General features: G+C 46.4%; 1 long non-coding RNA gene across 1 annotated transcript in view; it reads right to left on the reverse strand.

Annotated features, from left to right (window-relative positions):
• LOC120884107 (uncharacterized) overlaps window positions 1-9,894 on the reverse strand; it is a 74,234-nt gene extending 64,340 nt beyond the window's left edge. The window contains exon 1 of the long non-coding RNA XR_013430538.1: window positions 9,748-9,894. This is a non-coding gene — a long non-coding RNA (uncharacterized LOC120884107). The remainder of the gene's footprint in view (window positions 1-9,747) is intronic.
• Between the last annotated feature and the right edge of the window lie 234 nt (window positions 9,895-10,128).

The raw sequence follows: 10,128 nt of genomic DNA on the forward strand, positions 1-10,128 counted from the left end.
GAGAAGGTTGTGAAGGACATCAACAGCATCAGGGAACACAGGTGTGCTCCTTACTCCTTTTCCTCTGAAGCTTCGGCCCGTGTTTTCGGAGGCTGCTCCCAGATCTCTGCCCTTTTGGCATCCGTGGGCCTAAATGTGTAGGGAGGAAGGCTCCAGATAATGCCTACTGCTGGGTGGCTGCAGGGTGGCAGCAGAAATCTGAAAGACACTCTGTCAAGACACTTCTCCCGGGAGCAACAGAGGTTCCTGGCCCCCGCGTGGGTTGGGGGGATCCCCTGCTTCCAGGCCCAACTGTTGCACAGGCCTAAAACTTCTAAACCGGCTCTCCTTGGGGAAGGTCAAGCAGCATGGCAGTACAATAAGAGGGCCTTTGGCTCTGCATTCCCCCACCCCCCAAAGACACACAAACACACTGCTTGAACTTTACAGTGGTTTCCCTTTATTTCAAAGTCCAACCTCCTCTCCTTTGATTGGTGTAGGCTACGAGATTCTCCTTGGACCCTGCTTCGGTCCCTGACTTCTCTCCTCACTCTTGCTCTAGCAACTGCTGAACCATCTGAAGAGCCCTTGGCTGGTGTCTTCAAGTTCTTGTCCATGCCCCACCAAGAACTGCTCTTTCAGTCCTTCCTGCTGAGTTCCTAGTCATCTCCAAGACCTTCCTGGGTATCATCTGTATTGAAAAGACACCCGCCTCTGCTTCTCCACCTGGAACACTTCCACCCCCCTCTTGAAGACCCCTCTTAAATTCCTTTTCTCTTCGAGGATGATCTTTGTTCTGCTGTGGCACTTTAATGATCCTCTGTTACAGTTCCAGGGACCAAGTTCTCCAAGCCAAGATACAGGACACAATGTTTCATGAGCATAAATATAATTTTGGAAAGATCATGAGACAAAATATTTGAAAACGGGATGAAAACCTAAAACCAGAGCTCCAGTGGCCATCAGTACGCCATACTTATACAGAAAACAAAGACCTAGAGTACTGTTCATACTTGATCAATTTTTTCCTCATGATTTTTCCCCCACCATTAATACTTAATGTGATCTTGGTCTTTGTGTGCCCAGCACCTACTGCAAGACCCCATATATTTGACCTATTGATGGTTCAATTGGTTGCTTTTACATTTTAGCATTATTGCCAGTGGGTACAGATAGTACCAATCATCATTGAATTGGTTCAAAAAGAAGAGGAAGAAGGAAGGAAGGAAGGAAGGAAGGAAGGAAGGAAGGAAGGAAGGAAGGAAGGAAGGAAGGAAAGAATTTTGGTAGGCAATCCTACTTCCTTCCTCACTCTACACCATTCCAGGAGAATATGGTGCTTTAGACTTTTATATACAGTTATGCATCACATAATAAAGCTGATGTTGAAAACATATCGCAGCGTGTATATACGTAACTGCATGACCAATGTAATTCTGCAACCTGTACACTCAGAAAAATGAGAAGTTATATTTCATCTGATTCAAATGTATGGTATGTCAAGATCATTGTACTGTCATGTGTAACTAATTAAAACAAATTAAAAAAAAAAGAAAATATACCACAGCACACCCGTAAGACTCCATCACTTCCTGAGATGGTTACTGTAACCATCTTGGTGTGTATAAATACACCTCAACATGTTTGCTCAAAGACAAAATCAGCCACCTGATGAAGCATTTCTCACATTGTATCCCTATCGTGGATGGTGCATGGCTGTAATATGAAGTCCTCCACACCTGCCCTACATGCTCCCCAGGATCGTGATGAGAGGGGTCCATGACAAGCCAGCAGAGTAAAGTTCTGTGCCGAGAAAAGAGCTGTCTACAGAGGAAAACCAGAGACATGTCCCTGGTGCATACTACCTCAATGACTAGAACTGGAAGGCTGAAGGGAGCGTGATGAGGGGACACCCCTCCAGAGGCCACTGGATGTCCTCCATGAAGCCTGGCATCAGCATCACCCCCACCCCACCCCCCCGCTCCAGCCTATTCTTCCCATTACAGGTTTGAAAAGTACTGAAAACACTCCTGCTTAGGCTCCTTTTAATTAGCACACACACAAAAAAAGAACCACCCCTGGGTTTTGTCTGTTGTACTTTTGTTCCTGGGTCTGTTTGTACTTATTCAGAAATTACATAATTAAAAAAATATATAATATTAGGTAAATGTGCACATCAGCCTGTCAAGCTGCCTGGGCCAGACTTCACTTGGGAAACACAGTGACAGCCCCTTTATTTCTCTTCCTTGTTTTTAAGCACAAAATATGTCACACCTGGAAGTAATTAGCATAATTTTTACTAATTTATAGCTAATTACACAATTACTTTTCTATGAAAGGTTCTGGAAAGACACTTGAAGTAAGTTCCACTAAATCTCACGGCAAGAAATTGCTTGAAAACATTTTTGTTAGCTTCAAACATGGAGGAGGAGGGAGGGGGAATCCCCCAATAAAGTAATTCTTTCCTATTTCGGAGTGTTCAAATATGACAGGGATATAATTTCTCCGGTAATTTACCGAGCAGAATGTCTAAATGTCTTGCTAATCCAACCCAACCAGAAGCCACACGAGGGAAGAGCTCCAAAGAAGTGTTGTCAGAGGGGCCCACGATGGAACCCAAAGAGACTGCTTTTTGATTGTAGTTGGTTTCTCAGCAGGAAAAAAAAAAAAAAAACTGAGACTGCCAACAAGGGTTCTTCCTCTAGGAGAAAATCAGTCTCTTGACAGAATATGACCCCTGGCAGGTGTCTTGCTCAGTTCCTGAGAAAATATGAGCTCAGAAAGTCTACGATGGATGCAAACCTTTGGAGCCAATTGACTCTCTACATGAAGTTCCAGGATGTCTGGATCTGAGTCAATTACCTTTTTTTTTTTTTTTTATAATGGTGCAAACAGAAACAAAAGTAGTCCTTGATTCAATTCATTCAACTAACATTTGTTAAGTCCCTGCTTTGGTGCCTTGTATTCCATGGGAAGATTCATAAAAAGAACAATTCCTGGTGTCCTGAATCATACAGACAAGGAAAGGGAAAAAATGTCAATCAACTAGCAAGTGTTTATTGAAAAGTGGTTTAGGCACAGGAGAAACTTTAAAAAAAAAAAAAAAGCATGTGGTCCCTGTCTACAGGAAGCTGCCAGTCTACAGACTGGAGCACACACAGAAATCACATTGCCTAGCATGACATTGGCCCAGGGCTCAGCAGCATCGCAGCATCAACTGGACAGCATGGGCTAAGAGTGCTGCTGAAATAAGAAGGTGACGGGAAGCTCATGACCAAAGAGGAAATGAAGGAGCCCTGTCCCTCAATGTTGTGTTAGTGGGGATAGCCACATTGTTCTGGTGAAAGCAAAAGTGGTCAGGTCCATGGAGAAGGACCATGGGGATGCAGGAAAGGTGATGTTGGGTAAAGCATCCTACATGCCCTAGGAAAAGGAGAGGAAGGGGAGGCCCACTGGAACTCTGACTTCTAGGCTGCATTTATCTCAGAGCTGGACGTTTGGTGATAGTCAATACAAGAGAGGAAAACCAGGCCATTGGGCCTGGAGAATTTGTCTGAGGTCATCAAAACTGTTTGGGAGAGCAGAGAGGCAGGTAGCTACAGCATGCAATCACAACAGAGGCAACAGCACCCAGCAAGACAAACACTGGTTCTTGGGGGTAAAAAAAAATTTAACTGTTGCAATGATTTGTGGTCCTCCCAAAGGTCACATCATATCTATCTCTGGTATTAAATCTTCATGTTGGGAGTGATCAAGGGAAACTGTCTAAAAAGCCACCTGTGGCAGATGGAAGTTAGTGGGGGAGAGAAGGAAGACAAAGTTAAGGTTGAAAATCAAGGCTGAGAAACACAGGGTTCTAGGAAACATCTCCACCACGTTCCTAGAAGGGTGGACCTCATCTTCCAAGTGGTCCAGTGTCATCTCCTCATCTTAGGATGAATCACTCCTTCCTCCCAGCAACTTTAGTACCTAAGCTTGCCTGTCCTGTTCCAGGTGTCCCTGTAGTAAAATTGACTGGTTTGCAAGTTGTCCTAGCCTCCTGGGTTATGAGTTGCCTGAGGACAGAAGCTAAGTGATGGGTTTCCACACCCCTGCCTCTTGACACCCATCACGTGGCAGCAGGCACGTAAGAAGTATGAATAAAACTGAGCTGAGCTGTCCTGCAATCTCAGGTCCTGCTTCAAGGGCCCCCACGTAGGTGGGAGTGAAAGACTTGGCAGGTGGCCAGATTCTGCCAGGCTCACCTCAAGGCTACTGAGACATTTTGGCAAAGGAATGTCCTCTGCCTCCCACGGGAGAGTAATGTTAATAGCTCGCACTTGGCATATTTCTTTTCACTTTTTCAAATTGCTTTCACAGCTGCTGTCATTTGACCCTTACAGAAAGCCTATGAGGCAGGTAGAGGAAGTCATTAACAGACACTCCATGTAGGCTTCCTGATTTAGCCAACAGGTAGGCGCTGAGCACCTGTGGCCTCAATACTGCAGTGTTCTGCAAGATAGAGGGGAACAGGGTGGGAAAGGTCCTGCCCTCGCCTGACTCCTAATCTCCAGAAGAAGAAACAAATAAAGAGCAAGAAATGTATCTCCTTAATCAATGTTAAGAATTAAAGAGAGAAAAAGAAGAGTTGTGGGAGAGAGAGAGAGAGAGAGAGAGAGAGAGAGAGAGAGGTCTTAAACTAGGTGCTTCAGAAGTCCTAAGAAGAAGACAGGCATGGTGCCATGTGCAGAATGAGCAGGAGTTAATTGGAGGAAGGTATTGATAGAATCCGAGACCCATGGGGCTAAATAATTGGACCTATATCCCACCCCAACCTCCCATTTTTTTTAAGTAGAGAAAGACTTGGATTCCATGGAAGGATGTGGTACATGCATACACAAACATACAAGCATGTTCATGCGTACACACACACACACACACACACACACACACACACACACAATCTGTTAACTCTAAAGACAGCACCAGACAGACAGGCAGTCAGAACCTTCAGCCAAAGCACCTTAAGGACAACTGAAGAAAGGGCTGGGCCAGTCCAGGGACCTGCTCACCTGTGGCTCTGGCAAGCCCTGGGCCCGGAAGCCAAGCTCTCGAAGCTGCTTCCCAGGATGACACGCCCCCTCCCAGGATGACATCGCCAACTTGTCTGCCCCTGTGAACAGTGTTTACTATTCAACAGGGCATGATGAGACTGTTCTGAGATGTCAGAGTCAGCTGGTGGTTTCATTAGAAGCAATCAAGGAAGCCTTGGACAATTAGTGGGAAGGTTTTGACAGAGAGAATGTGCACAGTCCTGGTAGCTCTCACTAGCTCACAAGTCAGAGCTTTTTCCTTTTTTCTTTTTTTTTTTTTTTCCTGCCACTGAAATCTGAATATTCATTTTCTCCTCAACAGCATCTCCTGTGACTCTGGTCAACTGTTTCCTCCCTCCACCAGCAGATGCTCTGAGTCCCTCCATCTCAGAAATTCTCCTTGACCCTCAATGAAAACAATTGGCTTTTCACTCCACAGTCCATTGCTGCATATCAGCCTTCAACCTAAACCGTGAGCTTGATAGTAGCTATGAATGAGCTCGAAAAGTGGCCAAGGGTGGCATCTGCATCCCCTGGTCCACCTGTAAGTGGATGGATGAAGAACTGCATGTTTGGCTTACGGCCCACTTACTAGGTATCTTGGAGATCTATGTACTTCCCAAACATTTTCTCTACTCCCCACTGAACATCTATGAGAAAAAGATGATGAATCCCCATTTTACAAGTAAAGAAACTGAGACTGTACATTTCTGTATCTAGGAAGATCCTGAAGCCAGTAAATAGTAAGACTAAGATTTAAACCCTGATCCATCGGACTCAAAATCTAATCTGGCATCTTTACAAACCAGTTGATGCTTCTCTCTCCTCTGCCTTCACTCCTCAGTATACCAGCTATGGAAAGGTACATGTTCAACAGGAACAAACTTTGGCCACCCAGCCCATGCTCAAGGGCAAGGTGAAGGTCTCCTGGAACCACAGCAGGGGTGCAGAGCAAGAAGTGAACAGCAGCATCTCACATCACTTAGAAAAGGCTATTTACAATCAGACCTTCTGTGCTGGTGGTCACAGGTGGGGCCAGAGGCTACGTCCACCCACTGCCAGCCAGGATTCACTCAGGAGGGCATCCTTTTTGATTCCAAAACAAAATCCCCGAGAATGTCGCATCACAACTCACAACAGGATGGGCCACCCCAGGAAAACCACCTTGTTTGAGGGTTCCTTCTGATGGAGTTGAGAAAGGCTCTATCAGCTTGGGAACAGAGATACTATGCTCTCTATGACTTCATCAGGGTGTGGTCCCCTATGTAAGAAAGTTAATTTCTGGGATTGCCTGATTTTTTTGCATATAACATATGCAGGTAGTAGAAGACACGCTGAATTTAAAACCAGGGCTGGGAGTATAGCTGAGCAGCAGAGTGCTTGCCTAGCATGTGCGAGAGCCTGAGTTCCACCTTCAGCACTGCAAAAAACCAAACAGACCAAAAATACATTTAAAACAAAAAAACATGAAACCAGAGTGCTAGTCCTGACCCTGACCAAATGGACAGTGATACCTTGAGCAAGCCACTTCTCTTCTGGGCCTTGGTTCTCCATCTGACCAGCGAGGAGGTTGTCATGATGATACCTTGGTGCTTACAGCTCTGGAATTCTGTCATCATCGCAGGCTGCCCTGGAATGTCCTTTCTCTCTGATGCAATATTGGAATAGGTTATCGGAGGGGTAGGAAGTGACAGGGAGAGCCACAACAGGCAGACTGAGGACAAGGGCACAGACAGATGGACAGAGACAGATTGAAGTAGGGAAACTACCTAGCCAGAGAAAGAAAGAACAGTCTGGTGGTGTGGAGAGAAAATGAGAGGCCCTGATGTAAGCAGATTCTTGCCAGTATTGCTGGAAACAAATAGTGACAGATTGCTAACATGTTACAGTGAAAATTACCAACACGACGAGACTTCTGCACCATAACCAGCACCTCTTGTTATCCCATTAACAAAACTGAAGAGACCAAATTGCTAATAGGAGAAAACGTCCACACTGTGTTATAGCTCTCCTGTTCTGGGTGGAAAGTACCACCCAAGGACACCTAGAAATCTCCCAAGAGCCATTTCACCTTAGGCTGAACTGGGGGAAACCCTGGAACGTCCCTCTCTCTCCCATCACATCCAAGAACACCTGTACCCACCTCCAGCACCTCCCCCTCCGCAGCTCAAGTGTCTGCACATTGCTGAGCTGGGCTGGGAAGTGCTGTCAGTCATCTGACAGAACTGCAGCCAGTGACCTTTACAAAGTACACAAGGTGTGCTGGCAAGGCCAGTGGGGAGGGAGGGACAAGTGGACAGGGGTGTGTCTTGAGTGTGTAGAATGCTGAATTCCAGGTCACTTCCGTTTGCTTCTACAACAAACCAACACTTGAGAACTCAAGAGGACTTATATCCACCACCCCAACGGAGCCCCTGCCCACCGTGGCAAAGCCAGAGAGAACTCTGAGTCCTAATTCCATCAGCCACAGAGTTCAGGCTGTCTTCCATGCCCTGGGAGATGTAAGGAACACGACACATCTGGCTTGGGGAAGTGTCTGCCCAGGCATTTGAAGAGGATCTTTCTTCTTTTGGCCGGATTTCCTTCTCCATCAACCCTCATCCAGAAGAACAGGATTAAGAATTCACTTTCTACTCATTCCTCTCTTAAAAAAAAAAAAAAAATCCTCTGGTTGCCTAGACCCCTTCATGTTTTATCCCAGCTTTGGCCCCTGTGATAATCATTGACTATCCCAAGTCCCCCGTTACCACCCCAGAGAGTGGGCCAGCTGTGGGCTGTACGCCCTGGTAGTCACTCAGAAAAGTAATTGGCCAAAGATTGCTCTGAGTAATTGAATGGCAAAGGCTTTTGTATACCAAACAGGGACTTGTCTTTGTCAAGAAAAAAAAAAAAAAGTCTTTACAAAGTACCCAAGTGCTGGGTGTCAGACAGGACAAGTTTTTTAATCATGTTAAAATGATTTATTTAAACGTCAAGCCATGTCACCTCACTTCCTTTCATTTTTCAAACTGTTTGTGTTTTTTCTGGATGATAAATTTATCTTCAGACAGCCTCAATATGACTAATTAACTTTGAAATATAAGAACCAGATGTGTGAGTTGGAGAGCGTTCTGAACTAATGCCAGACGGGCTGGTGGGTTTTTTCCTTCTTCTTCCTCCCTGCCTTCCCCCTCCTCTCCCCCCACCCCGACTCTCCTCCCTGCTGGCCTCCCTGAAGTTACGAAGCAGAGAAACATTGGGGAAATGAAAACACAGGGCTCCAGCTAGCACTGGGCACCCACTGCTCAGGCTCTGGCCTCCACTCATTGGCCTCTCAGGACCCAGCGCTCCCCCTGTGAAAGAGACCCCAGTGTGCATGTAGAGCCAGAGCTGTCTTTGGAGGAGGGGCTGGGAAAATTCCCCTCGCCTGCTCCTACTTTAATAAACTTCCTCCTGTGGCACAGAGAGCTGCCAGAATGCATTTGCCACATGAAAGTCAGTTCCCCTGCATTATGGCACGAAGCGATTTCTTTTAAAGAAAGTTCTCCCTGTGACATGCTCCTCAGATCTACCTCCTCCCGTTCCCTTTTGATGAACTACACAGGAGAGAGCAGAGGCATGGTGGAGGGCCAGCGAGTGGGCCTCTCCACCCTCCACACTGGACACTTCTCAGCAAAGGCCTGCTGGGAGGCTGGAAACCCCAGATGTGTGAGTAGCCGTGTGTGCATATATGTGTCTACACAGGTCTTTGTGTGTGTGTCTATCTTTGAATGCGTATGGGTAGGTATTTGTGCCTGTAACTGTCTGCATTTGTGGGTATTTGTGTCTATGTGTGTGAGTGTGTGTGCCTGTGTGTCTTTGTGTGTGTGTTTCATTCTCGGAGACATGATAATAACTCCAAATAATTAGATAATAGTTTAAAAAAAAAAGATTTACTTCTCCAGGGCTCATGTAGCTCAGTAAAAGAGACCAGAGTGAAAGATTGGAGCCTGATGCCTCAGTGTGCCCGTGCAGCTACCATAGGCTGACCCACTGGATCTCTCTACCAGAAGTAGGTTGAGGTTATGTGAGATCACAAGTATGAAAGTGCTCTGAGCACTTTGAGAGACATGATCTACGTCCTAAGGGATTATTAGAATAATTGCCACGATTATTCCATCATCATGACCATTATCATTATCATACCTCTTGATGTCTGAGACTTTTCACCTGGGATAATCTCACACACTTGTTAGGTCAGTCGAGCTGCTCACCCAGCCACACCTCAACAGAACCATCAACAACAGCGGACCTGACTCTTCTCCCTTTTAGGAACAATGCCAGGCAAAGCTGCCTTCTGGGCCCTGGGAGAGGAAAATCACCCGCTTCACACCTTAGACTGTGTGCTGCCAGCAGAGAATGACTCAGCCACCAGCACCCCTGAGCCTCGTGCTGTTGAGGGGACAAGAGAAGGGCTCTGTCCTCTTACACAGCAAGGCAGTGAGAGGTTTGGGAAAGACCCTTCCCTCACCCATCCTTCCTGCCTCTCGAAAAGAAGTCTTGCTCCAGGATCTGGAGACAGGCAAGAATGTATCAAGTAGGTAAGATTCTCCAAAATATAATGGGGGAGGGGGGTGTTCAGGTGTTCAGTTCCCTAGGAGCCTCGTGTTTACCCTGCTCTGATCTCCATCCCTCTCCCTTCCCCCCAAATACTTCTTTGCTTTCAGCAGTGTGTTACCTGATTCCCAGTAAGGAAGTGTCACCCTTCAAAGAAGTATTTGCATCGTAGCAGGAGTTTCTGGAAACCTATGAAGAAAAGGAGTTTCAATCATTCAAAGTCCAAAGGAATGAAAGGGAGTGGAGACAGCAAGCTCCCCGCTTCTCAGGTCAGAGCATGCCTCCTCCTGATGTGGATACTGTGCATCTCAGGGGGAAATGGATGAGCCAGAACTGGAGGGTGTGGTGGGAAGGTGCTGTTGGGGAGCTCAGGGTGCAACCACCCCTCCTGAGGCAAAGTGAGGAAGGAACCAAAAATAGGAGCCTCAGTGAGCTTAAATTTGGGAGCATGCACCAATCTTTTCAAGTCCTTGCCCTCCTCTCTGAAGACAAGCAGTATTCA

Source organism: Ictidomys tridecemlineatus, chromosome 14, assembly GCF_052094955.1.
Source record: "Ictidomys tridecemlineatus isolate mIctTri1 chromosome 14, mIctTri1.hap1, whole genome shotgun sequence".
NCBI lineage: Eukaryota > Metazoa > Chordata > Mammalia > Rodentia > Sciuridae > Ictidomys > Ictidomys tridecemlineatus.